Source organism: Macrobrachium rosenbergii, chromosome 1, assembly GCF_040412425.1.
Source record: "Macrobrachium rosenbergii isolate ZJJX-2024 chromosome 1, ASM4041242v1, whole genome shotgun sequence".
NCBI classification, from domain to species: domain Eukaryota; kingdom Metazoa; phylum Arthropoda; class Malacostraca; order Decapoda; family Palaemonidae; genus Macrobrachium; species Macrobrachium rosenbergii.
The window spans coordinates 34,740,480-34,754,677 of NC_089741.1; the positions used below are offsets into that span (position 1 = coordinate 34,740,480).

The 14,198-nt window shown below is 37.5% G+C and overlaps 1 pseudogene; it reads right to left on the reverse strand.

The window, feature by feature from the left end:
- The window catches only part of LOC136840164 (rho-associated protein kinase 2-like), a 42,920-nt pseudogene extending 31,752 nt beyond the window's left edge, over window positions 1-11,168 (reverse strand).
- Between the last annotated feature and the right edge of the window lie 3,030 nt (window positions 11,169-14,198).

A 14,198-nucleotide genomic window follows, 5' to 3' on the forward strand; every position in this document is an offset into this window, starting at 1 on the left:
AAAAAGAAGAACTAAGTGGTACAGAGTGAGAACCACACAATTGTTTAAAATCTTAAGTTTGTTTTTCCGAATAAACCCTTAATACACAATAGGTCTACCCTTCCAAAAACTGTACCAAAGTAACTGGCTCTGATAAGATGGTAATTTCCATTTTCACAATACACTGAAAAGCTGTACCAATAATCTTCCCATTCAACAGTGCTAAAGGCAAATTAACTAAACTAAACATTGTGGCTGAATGTAGGACAGGATAGGGTGAATGTTCATAAAAGGCAATATGTAATACATGTAATACCTTTTCCTTCTTTTTAGATATTTTTCTCTTTGCTACACAAATCCTATGTGTTTTCCTTATAGAAAGAGGAGGAAAACATCATAAGTTTAGTTCCTGAATTGCTTTCCCTTACATGTTTCACCAAACAACCTGACCTGACTAAATTACCAGAGAGAAAAATATGAGGGGAAGACAGAACATATCATGGAAAAATACAAGTGAAGGGTATACTTGCATAGTCTACAGTAACTGAACACTTAATACAAGGTAATGAGGAGTTTCTAAAAGTCCCTTTAAATCTACAAAGGTATATGACATACTAGAGAAAAACACTGAAAATTAAATATTCAAGATCTATTCATAAAATAAAATAAAATGCGCTTACCAGATTTCGCTTCCCATCAGGCTTGTCTGGAGAGGTTAGCAATCTGTAAAGAACAAAAAGCTCTTTACCAAAAGCATTCCCAATCCATGCTTAGCACCATCCCAAGATCCTAGCATTAACACACTTATGACGTCTGCTCATCACACAAATTAAATAATGATTTTAACTAACTTCAAACTCATGGAACACTACTATTCTCTAGTCCTGTACAATGCCCCTTAACTAAGCGTCCCCATTCACAAATACATAATCAAGTCCTTTAAACCATTAATTCCTCTTGATTTTTATCCCTCCAAAGCAACAGAACCTTGACATCTGTATTTTGATTCATGTCATATACAATCACTTGTGTGTGGAAAGTCTCATTTTAAGACTTCATACAAAGTACAGCTACTACAAAACCAGAAAAATTTTGAAGCCCAGTAATAAGTTTAAATTTTACACTGAAGCCCAGTAATTAGTTTAAATTTTACACTGCAATTTTTCTAAATACAGCACCCAAAACTTATTTGACTTAAAAATGAGTTAAAACCAGAACCCTCAAAATTTGTAAATTATCAATTTTCCTTCAAGTTAAAACATTACTTTCTTATAGTTTCTTGTTCCTCAAGTACTTAAGTGTTCTTTGGTAGTGTTTCTTTAAAACCATCAATACTTTGTGCCCACAATTTGTAAGTTACATCTACTTGTAATGATCAAAGCAGGAAAGTGTTTGAAGCTTCATGACTATTTGTTTTCATAATGAAGAGTTTTTGCATCTGCAGTATTCTGAGATCAACTTTTCACTAAACAACGGACTAGTTAGTCAGTATTCTGTATGAAAAATAGCAAGACATAACGTCTTACACTTCATAACGAGGCTTGTACTTTATTTAACCTTATGAATGAATGCAAGAAATTTAGGGTTTATACAAGAGTAGCATACAAAAACGAAGAGGGTTTAAACATTTAATGATAAAGGAGTTCTAATAGTTTTCAAATTTACATCTCTGTTTCTCCTTCTAACAAAGTGTGTCACATCCCCCCCTTTCACTACTTTTTATTTTTGCAATGGCAGTTCAGCAAGCACAGTATGATAAATGTTTTCTTACCTATAATCTTTAGAGTATGTGAAACCAACAAATGGCAAATGATTTCCCACAAAGGCCTTTGGTACTGGAAAGCTCTCTTCAGGTGAATCTTCATTTTCAACTTCATCAAAATTGCTTGTATCTGCATCACCATCTAGATCAGGAACAACTGGCGGTACACCTGTACCATAAAAAAAAATGATGTATTTTCATGTCTTCCTTTTGCTTCCCTCCTACCTGTCCAACTTCTTACATTTTACCTTGACCATTTTTACCATTTATTTACAGTAAAATGCTGTACAGTCCCTGCGTACATGATTGGAATTATTCAATATGACCAATCTTCATGGAAAATTATTCACCTATAGTAATAGGTGAAACATTTCAAGGGACTGCATTCCACCCAGCTTGCAACCCTATGCCAAAACATCTTTTTTAGTGAAAAGCAACTGGATAGCTCCCAAATCATTGACCATACAAAAGCAAATATAAATCTGTAGGAAAAATGATTGGGAATACTTAGGAGATAATTGCAAGAAAAGATTGTCCCTTTGATCACAACCCACGCAATGACCCTAAAGAAACCTGTCACCTTTAGAGCCAAAACAATAACTTTCAGCTCTATTTTCATCATAATCAGTCATATACAGAAATTAGCATTACATGACAACAGATAAAACTGCTAGTACCTCTGTTTACAATGCTATTCCTGTCTATCAAATAAAATCTTAAAACAGTGAATATAGTCAAACTATTTATTTTAACAGATCGATTTATTCACGAATTCTGGGCAACAAAGAAAAGAATTACCTGCACATCCTTCCTTAAATATCCTCCTAAGACAAAAGTGAGAGACCAGAGAATTAACAAGGTCTCCATTTTGCTCGAGTTCAGCTGTCTACCACAACTACATTTCCTGATCTGTTCTAATCTGTTAAGGCTTGCAGCAACTTTGTTTCACATTTGCATAAGGAGGAAAAAAATCATCTGCATACAGGCACCTTACTTTCCATTAGTGGGCATTTTCTTCAGTGGAAGTTTGCTAAACAACTCACAAGTCCCTTCTACCACTTTCCAAAAAAATGCATTCACATTCCAAATTATGTTATTGTACTTACAATAATTTCACCCGCTATGAATTCCTTTCAACTTGACCACTGTTTGCTAGACCTACGATATAAACATCAAATAACTACATTCACAACAATAAACATAAACAAACGACTCTCTGCTACTTACAATCTCGTATGGTATCAAATGTCCATTGGTCATTGAGGAAAAACTTGTGCCTTTAATTTCATTCACTCCATTGCCACCCAATCTTGTTAACCTGTTGAAAATGAAAAAAAAAGAGACATCATTGAAAAGTTATGAAACTAAATTTATTTCGGTAAAAGAACATTTCACTGGATAATTGTATATGGATAGAAAATGCTTATCTACAAAAGATGAAAAACTCATTTGTGACAAGATTTGAAGATTTAGTATTATTAGCATTATACATTCAAAGTAATGCAGAAAACCATATGAAGTGTAGAGCTTACTTAGCACTCTTCCAAAAGAAAAAAAATGTCCATACATAGGGTAAACAATTGTGGTGAAACAGAAGGAAACAAAAAAAAAAGAATAAAAAGACATATATATGCACAGAAATTGAGGATCATCAACAACATGAAAACCAATGAGGATGGCACTGCAGAGTAGAATTTAAGTCTTAATCCGTGAGTGTTCAACAGCTCTTTATGATCCCACCTCTTAAAACACACAAAACACAAAAGGTGACATGCCAGCATATATACAGTACACAGAATCACCTCTAAATACCAAGCATTACCAACCTGTCAGTTAGAAAACCACAGATGAGACTTTTAGCCTCTGATGTTATCTCTATATCCTCTGAAACTTGAGAGAGAATTCTTATGGTCCATGATCTTTCCATATGTACCAACAAGAGAGTCTGCATAGAACGGTGTGTCTCCGACCAGCATTTCATATAAGAAAACTCCAACAGACCACCAATCGCACTCACGGCCATACACTCCTTCACCACCCTGAGACTTGAGGACTTCTGGGGAAATGTAGTCTGGCATGCCCAACCGCAGTATCTGACCTCCACAGAGCCCATCCTGTAATGAAATAAATTACAAATATGCAGTGAAACAAGTACAACTGTCAATTTTTCAGTAATTACAGTAATTTACTAAGTTCTACAAAAACAAACATTTCATTTTTACTTAAGCTTTGATATCAAGTTACAAAAAGATAAACCAAGTATCAAGCAGCAGCATACACTAAGGAAGCAAGTTATCAATGGTCTTGTCCACTGATAACTTGGCGGGAGAGAGGAACATCTCACCTGCCAAAACACCACCATTCCTTGATTCAGTCTCTAAACCAGAGATGTATACAATACAGACGTCTGTTTATACTGCTAATATGAATACTGTACGTTTTTCCATATAAACCTCACAATTTTACTCTTAAAAATTAAGAAAAACAGCACAATTCTATCTCTAACAGATATTCAGAGGAATACATTTGACACTGGCAGATCTAGTTTTTCTATCATTGCACTACCTATTGCTTTACTAGTTTAGGAAGCATTTCAACATCATTATGCTCTTAAAAGGGCATCAAGGCATAAGTAAAAATAAAAGACCTATCATTTGTATGACACAAATAGTCATCAGGCACACAGCACACTTGAAAAAGAAAATAATTTAAAACAAATCTAATGAAGCTGATCTTTTGAACTAATTAAAAATATGTAATAACATATTCAATTAATCTAAATTCATTAAAAATACATAATAACAAGGTTAAAAATATAAAACATATGGCTAATTTAACACAAATGATACTGTGACTTTCAGAGCAACATAAAATACAACTGAAATTTCCAATGTTGCAGTTATCATTTCAATTAAAAATGTGATCAGTGCCTTGTCAAAATAATGAAAAATCTTACCTTATCCATCTTCATACAGGTACCAAAATCTGCTAATTTAAGATGACCACTAATATCGAGCAACATGTTGTCTGGTTTAACATCCCTAGAGTAAAAACAAACAAACTAGGAATCAATAGTGAAAAAAAAAACAAAATCACAAAATTATTTGCAAAGATAAAATTGAAAAACATTGCTAAAGTTCTAAAGTGCCTCACAATACAAAAATGTTTCAAAACATTCTATCATCAGTCCATGCTAGTTACAAGTTGAATACTCTAAGATCTTGAAAAATCCCCTACTAAGGTCCAAAATGAACCAAACTCAAGTTAGGTATTTAATGGAACAATAAAATTATGCTTCATGCCCTGTCACTTCCAAGATTAACACTATATTTGTACTTACTAAGTTATTTCCAGCTATAAGTTTAGAAGTAAAGAAAAAGATATGTAGTTTACACAAATTACCTTTACATAATCACACGGAAAACACCCCTACTTTGCGCTGCTTTTGGTCATCAGTTTCAGCAACTAGACCAGTTTCAGTATAGAATGCCTTGCATGCTCCTTGACAGCAGTGTGAGCTCACACTGAGACAAACTCATTCACTCCCTTGCTTATAGAATGTAACAAGGTTGCAGCAACCAATTAGGATGGTAGTGGGGAAATCCCTAAATTTGTTATCTGTCACAGAAAATCCAATTTTTCCACAATTAACTGAATTTTTCATACAAAACTACAACCCATATATGCCCCACATTCACAGTCTTCATATGTCAAAACACTGCGGTCCTTTGTCTCTAACAAAAGAGCAGTAGTAGCCCCAAGACATGAGCCTCTTGGACACACAGATTCCAAGCAGACAATTGCCTCACTGTTCATCTAGTTTGGACCATAAGCCACGAGAAATCAGCAAGCCTACAAAGAAGGGAACTTGTTATATGAGCAATCGGTTACTATGAAAAGTTTTTTTTTTTTACATTGGATTTGTCTCAACACAAAATCCACTAATCATATACAACACTAATTTCAATTTGGGTGGAAAAGAATGAGCAGCTGGATTTCCAAGAAGTGTCTGACAGTGAACTATAGGATGAAAATGGGTTCCGGATTATAAAGTAACCAAAGGCTCAAAGAGGGACTGGGAATTTACATGTAGAGAACCCACCCATACTCAAAGCACTAAAACAAGGTGTCTGTAGATGATTAATCCTTCTAATGTTTCAAAAAGATTATTTTAATTATTATTAAGAATAGGCACTTACTGTTATGTACCAGACCAATCAGTAAGTACCTTCAAAGGTCCATCTTTCTACGGATGCCATATATCTGATTTGTGAATTTTTAGGCCAAAACGACCCAGCACTGCAAGTATTAGGTGATGCATAAATAAAACATTAAGAAAGCCATTAAGACACAACTGTCCCTTCGTGACACCAGAAAAGAGATGAGATAAGAAGAGGAAGAAGAATTCTCATGCCCCACATGATGCAGATAATACCTGCCTTGTGGTCATAACAAATGAGTCCAAACTTTTTGCAATACATCCCAAGGGTAAAAACAGTGAAGTATGTTTGGCACCTTATGTATAGACATTCAGGTTGTATGTGGAAAATAGAGATGTGGAAAAACTGAATTCCTGGCTGAGGAACTGAACCAAAGATGTCTTGCTTGCATCACAACGCTACAAGGAATTAGCATACCTAATCCGCGCCAGTAAAATTTTATTTCTCAATACGTGCTTCCTGGAACATCCTTCGGAGAGGAATAGTCTGGCTGCACCTTTGCCAGTCTTACATCCTTTGAAGATAAAAGGAGAAAAGCTCTATATTGGTAAAGTAGGTGCTCTGTTTTCAATGTGAGAAGAAACATGAGGAAATGATGAAGGGTTCAGCAGATTGCTTTGAGCTGCCTACAATCAGTCTTCTCTAGCAAGAAAGCTATAAAATGCGAGCCTCATGAACTCCAACCTATAATAAGAGTGGCCAAGCTAAAGAACATGAGGGTCGCTGATCCATCTCAAAGAGGCAAATGCCAGAGGAAAGACAGTAAGCAGTTAAGAGGATTGTGAAGACTTCAACGCCCAAAAAATGTCCTGTTAGGAGGCTCAGATGCCTTTAGAGATGCCTCCACCTCAAAATGCTGCACATACATAAAAAATAAGGCAGTTGACTGTTGGAAGACTTGTCTCCATATGAAGCATACACACGACTTCGTCCACTCTACTGTCCGTCATGCAAGACTTGTGACGGGGCCTTTGAAGCTCATGAATGTGAAATATATATGTGATGCACTTTTATGAAATAATTCATACACAATTACTGAAACAAGCTTTTATATACTATTCTTTCATACAGCAGCACAACTTTTTGCTTTCAAGATGCTGTTACAATTAAGAAGGAAAGATGATCAGCTTTGGTTAACCTTGTGAAGCCAATCATGATCACAAACTAGGGAGCTTTTGAATGTCTGTTAACAGAAAACAATGAAGGACACAGACTGTTAGTTTTCAAGCCAATGGTCATCTATCCAAGGTGTTTTTCAGTTTTAATGGGATACAAAATTTGCTGTACTTCAAAAAAAAAAAAAAAAAAAAAATCCTACCTATAGAAGCCTACCAATGCAACTTGATCTCATTGCATTACCCTTTAATTATAATAATCATCTATGAAAACTACTTGAGATGTTTTAAATTAAAAGGCATAACATCCACATGAAATTTAAGATATTGGTGCCCACCACAACAGGGCTAGCTTGAATGAAGTTCTAATATAAAAGGAAAGTGAAAAAAATAAAAACTGGACACAGGTGAATTGCCAAAATTACTGGTTTCTTTAATGTCTCATTAAAAAGTTCCAACTGCAACAAGAAAGTGAAAGGACAGTGATATTTCTTATCCTTATTCCTATCTCTATAAACAAAACACATTCATGATCATCCAAACACTAAGCAAAACAATTACCATTGTCAAGTATAATACAATTATTAAACAGGATCATTCTTACGTCCCCCAACAAGTAAAATTTACACCCAACATGGGCCTTAACATGATCCACTAGAATAAAACCCAAAATGACAACAACGGAATTTTAAAAACTACCTGACCAACATGTTTTACACTGAAAATCAAAGACACAATACGTTTTTCCCTTTGGTTAAATTTAAAAACCGCTCTCATTTGAGGCTTGAAATCTCTGTCAAGGAATAATGTTTCAAGTCAAATTACAACAGATAATTTCTCAACTCTTCCTTGGAAATACAAATTGCATTATCTCTTAACTGTCAAAGATTTCCATCTAATATGAATATAAGGGCAAGTATTACTCCTGCTTCACAAAAACCTAAGGCAACTTGCAAAGTGACAACACTTGCAACTCTTACTGCAATTAGAATTTTATTCCTTAGTATTTATGGACAAAAAGACATATGCACTCCCTCTGGTTTGATGCTGTATTCTGAATTACATCACTTGAGGCATATTTTCCTCAGCACAATGTTGAAAAGGTTTTTCATAATAGCAAACCTAGTTATGCAACCGACAGACTGTTTTCCTGAATTCTAAAAGTATTTTCATTGCAATGTGTCCCCTTTCTTTATATCTGTCCACAACCTCAACACCTGGACAAGGTGACATTTACAAAATAAACGACAGTAGGTCCACATACAGAGCAGCAAGAATTTCATGCTTTAAGTAGGATTTTACTTAGTTAAAAAGGTGCATCAACCTACAAAACCTCAGAGTAAGATAAATCACAAGCCTACTGTGTACTGCAAGAAGCAATACTACCAAATTCTGGAAACCAACACACACTAACGAGCTAAAATATAAATGTATGTTAATACCTCACTTTCAGATCTAATCCAGGCCCACTCAAGTGAGACAAAAGGCAGCCACCAACCATACCATAGAGGCCATTTAGGAAATTGGAAATCAGCCTCCCAGGTAACCCCTCGGCCCCACTTTCTTTACACATCTGTGGCCTTATTGGTTTTGCCCTTCTCTTTCACTAGAGGGGTCTGGGATTCAATCCTGACATGAGGTAGAAAATTATTACAACCAAGTACTTTATCAATGAAGTACTTAACAATGATCAGTCGTCATGCAAATTACACTAAAGCCTCCAAAGACCAGCAAGAAACTACAACTCACCTGTGAACAAATCCCATGGAATGAATTGCATCTAATGCCAAAACTACCTCAGCACAGTAAAATTTGGCCCACTTCTCTGGTACATCATAGTTGGACATCAAGTTCACCAAGTCCCCTCCTGAAATAGTAAGTCCAAAGTAAATGCCACAAAACATGAGTAATTTCCAATCAGGAATTATACCAATATCCACTAAGGGTAAGATTAATATAAAGATATTAATCACCTATAAGGAGCCTCAAACCAACATTTAAGTAATACCCTTAGCAGCCAATATCAAAGCTACCATGGCTACATTCAGATGCAAAACATATTCATAAATTATGACTTGCTAGTTGCAAAGACCCGTATCCCTACTGCATCTGAATTAACACATTCGCTCAATTTCTACCTGGCATGTAATCCATAACCATGTAGAGAAATTTCTGATCTTGAAATGCAAAATGTAACTGCACTATCCACTCAGAATGCATGGGCCATGATGTCTCGTTCTTCCCAGAAGAAGGCTGAATCTGAACGTTTATCATCTCCACCTTACTCAAGAGTTTCATTGCATAGACCTGAAAAGATAAATGAGTTATCAGACTCAGGGCATATCACTACAAGCAAACCAAATGAGCTGCATTGTTTCAAATCCAGATATCCATACTATCTGGGATATGCTATACATATCAGCATTAAAATTCATATCCAAAACATTCAAATCAAATAAAAAAAGGGGGGTGGGAGAAGATGAAGACCTGGACATAGGCAGGCAAAGCAAAAGACAAAGAAGAGTGACAAGATTTTATTTTATGTCTAACCTCATGAAGAAAACCTGACACGAAAACATTTCAGGTGATGATTATCAGGAGAAAAAATCAGAATTCCACATAACTGTGTCTTACACTGTCACAGCCTAAAATTTTGGAGCACTCCAAAGTTTATTCTTTCAACCATACCACAACTATCTTATGAATTATAAGCAAATGAAAAGAATCCCCAGTAAGATCTTCATCAGGCAGCTGAGGATGAACTGGTAGTGCAAAGTACCTACTTTGCCAATAGTGCACCAAGCAAGGCAGTGTGTGAGAAAGCATAGCATCAGACACTCCAAAGACACTACCTGTTTGGTGAATTTATGTCGAACAAGCTGAACTTCTCCAAAGGCGCCTCTTCAATGACTTTTATATTGATGAAATCGTCAGCACGCATGCGTAACATTTGATGTCCATAATGGACTCACGATCTGAAACGAAAAAGGCAGTGTTTCAACTTTCTCATGGAAAATAAAACAGGTTTCAAAAATACAGTACACTACCAATTCTAAAATGTATTGTCAATTAGATAAAATTCATGTAAAAAAATCGCGAAAAAAATCATTTTCATTTAGAAGGTAAGATAATACAGTATACAGGCAGTCCCCGTTATTGGCAGGGTTCGGAAGTTTCTGAGGTGTGATGATAACCGGTTGAGGCTAACCGAAAATCAGCGATTTTGACGCTTTTCTGCGATTTTTGGGGTTATCAGCGCCAAAAGCGCTGATTTTCAGTTATCGCGCCTCTGTTAGGTATGTATCGAACCAATACCTAATCATTGGCGCCGATAAGCGGAAATCTGCGATTTTCTGCACCGAAAATTGCCGATTTTCGTCGCTAGACAAGCGCTGTAAAACCGAATCGCTGTTAACCGAGCCCGCTGTTGACCGGGGACTGCCTGTATAAGGATGGAAAAGGGATTAAAATGGCAATAGCTGGTCTATGGGTTAGTGATGGGGTGTTGTGTCAGTGGAGTAAAGAATAAAGGTGCAACTAGACTTAGTCCATATGGCAGAAAATTTTTGGGATAAAAGGCCAGGATCAATGAATGTGGTGCAAAGTGTGTGGCAAACCATCGCACAATGCCCAAGGTGACTGCATTCTAGAACAAGAAACCTGGTGGGGTGCCACAGGCAACCATGCCCTAAAACGGGAAACCTGATATCTCTTCTCCTAAGGAGAGTGGCGGCGACAGAATGTGCCTATAATGTCTGGGAGAACAGGAAGAAAGACTACTACCGAGGAGAGTGACTGCAATCAAAAGACCTATCAAATGTCAGACAAGTGACACAAAGACGTGTTGGCATAAGTAGCATGACTGGGAGACTGACATGAATGGCCAGGCAATCAGCGCCAAGAGGAAACGACACCGCCAGCGCATGCATCTCTCTGGCTAGTAAGCCAGAGAGAACGGAGATCCAGGATATGGATCACTAGGGTTTGTAGCCTCCTGGAAGACCTCGAGAAAAGACTCAGACCTTGAAAAAGCTTGCTGCTATCTGCCTACACCTGCAACCTATCTACCTGCACTTCACTCGACTCTACCATGGATCTTCTGGCAACCCCAACACCTCAAGCCAAGTTGGTCAAGGAGGAAGCCAAGGCACACAAACTACTTCCTCCCCAACACACCCTCCTCCCTTGTACCTCCTGTATGGGGAAAAGTCCCACGGCATTGGCTTTATCTCTGCCACATGGGTGAGACCCAAATCAAGATTAATATGGGAGGGCAATGAAGCTAACAAGGCTAATGTAAATTCCTAAATTTTTCTAATGTAGTCTCAAGACTAGCTACATCTGATTCCAACTTTCTAACCCTCATATCCCAATGACATGAGAAGAACATCATGGGGATGAAAAAGGCCCTTACGCCTATAAACATTATCTAGGATGAGTTCCTTTGCTGACATTTCCTATCCCTATCAGCTTCTCACCTCTTCTATGTTCCACGCTGTTCATGAAACTAACTGCCCAATTAACACACTACAGTAGCCAGCAAATAAACAATCCTTGCTCCAACACATACTGCAAACTTCATGGCCCATCATACCTCAGCAATTTAAGTCGGGTGCTATGCCCACCTACCTTCCAAACTCAGTAGGATTTATCAATGTCTCTTAGCAGACATCCTAAATTGTAAACAAAGCCATTCAACATCAAACCAAAATGATCCAAAATGCAAATTCAAACAACACTGTCCACCAGTCCTTTTCCACAATGATAGAAACAAGGCAAACCGAGAACAACACACGCATGAACCATGGTTCACCCCTAATTGGAGGGTCAATGGACAATGTAACTAAAACAATCTAAGTAAATATCTTTTGAGTTCATAATCTGTTATTCTCCCAGTCACGTGGGACTTCAGAGCTATCATAATAGAGATGTACGATTCATTTCAATAACTGAGAATCAGATGCTGTATTGTGACCTTACATTAGCAGAATCTGGATGGTTAAAAGACTGTAAGAAGTAATTATACATCACTGGTATCTAAACTGTTCCGAATTAGATGGCAATTTTACATCAGAATTCAAATATCTGAGAACTGTACAATGTAGCCTGACAGCATCAAAATTCAAACAGTTGAAAAGTTGTACAGTGTAATTCTACATCACTTGACTAAAAATGTTTGCAATGGTAAGGAAATGAATGGAAAATCACTTACATCTGTTGACAAATGCCTCAACATTTTGTTCCTTCTAATGGCCTGATGATCACAATCAGAGACCATTGCCTGTACAGAGTCCTAAAAACAAAAAAATTATTAGTACTGTAACAAGGAAAGGCAGTGTTTTTTAGTAAAAACTAAAAAAATGATATTTTAATGATAAAATAAAGTTTGTTCATACTTACCTGGCAGATATATATATAGCTGTATTCTCCGAAGGTCCGACAGAATTTCAAATTTCGCGGCTGCACGAAAGTGGCTGGGTCAGGTGGTTAGTACCCATTCCCGCTGGGAGGCGGGTATCAGAACCATTCCCATTTTCTATTCAGATTTTCTAACGCCACTGTCTCCTGAGGGGAGGAGGGAGGGCAATATAAATATATATATCTGCCAGGTAAGTATGAACAAACTTTATTTTATCATTAAAATATCATTTTGTTCATGAGACTTACCTGCCAGATATATATATAGCTGAATACCACCTTTGGAGGGGGTAGAGACAGCCAAGAAATAGGGAAAAAACCAATTATTGGTAAAATTATTTTGGTTCCTTATCTGATAAGCGTAGCTGACTGAGTGGTTACTGTCACTCTAGTCTGCTTCTGCTTTACTAGAGACCCCAGCGAGTAGTGACCTATATAGCTGGCGACTTCTAGATGATCTGTCAACGGGGCGTGACCACAATGTGACTAGATCATGGCCCATACAAAGAGGACAAAGAGCATTACTAACCACCTAACCAACACCTAAAGCGTTAGTTTGCAAAGGATTGGAAGACTGCCTCCAGTAGTCGACCTAACAACCACAAAAACACAAAAAAGGATAGGATCAGAGTTACCCCTTGTCCCCAAGGTTGCTGAAGCAGCAATGTATGGTCCCAGCGAAAAGCAATTTCGTATGCTACCTAAACATCTTGCCAAGAGTGTGAGGCAAACACCGAATTGACTTCGCAAAATGTGGCACTAAAAATGTCACTGAGTACCATATTTTCTTGAACATGGAGGTAGCAACTGCCCTCACCTCGTGAGCGTTAACTCTCAACAACTTGAAGTTGGAGTCGTCACAACTAGAGTGTGCGTCCTTAATGGCGTCCCTAATGAAGAATGCCAGTGCATTCTTCGACATAGGTTTAACTGGTTGCCTCACAGAACACCATAAAACATCCAATGGACCACGAGTGTCCTGTGTTCTTTTAAGGTAGTACTTGAGAGCTCTAACTGGACATAGAACTCCTCAGGTTCCTGTCCAATAAGGTCTGCTAAACCTTTAATTTCAAAGTGTCTAGGCCAAGGGTTAGAAGACCTATCATTCTTAGCCAAGAACTTAGGGCTTAAAGAATAGACAGCATTGTGTTCCTTGAAGCCCACATGACGGACCTCGAACTTCTCTCACTCTCTTCGCGCGAGGAATGCCGTTTGAGTAACATCCTTAAGAGATGCAGAGTGGAGAGGCTCAAAAGGACTAAACATCAAAAACTTGAGCATTACGTCCAAGTTCCAAGCAGGGAAATCAGCTGAGGAACCTTGGACGTCTTGAAAGAGCTAAAGATCGTGGAGGTCCTTATTGTCAGACAAAGCTAATCCTCTGTGTCTGAAAACAATCAAAAGCATGCTCTGATAACACTTGATAGTCGGAACTGCTATATCGAGTTTTTCTCTTAAGTAAAGGAGAAAATCCGCAACCTGGCTCACAGTGATAGAGGAAGAGGAAAAGCCCTTCTTTCTACACCAACCTTTGAAGGTTGCTCACTTAAACTAGATATATCCTTTAGATGAAGAACTTCTGGCTCTAGCGATGGCCCGTGCCACCTGGCCAGAAAAACCCCTTCGCTCTGACCAAGTTTCGATAGTCTGAAAGCAGTCAGGTTCAGAGCGGGGAGATCAAAGATATCCCGTGAAGTGGGTTTT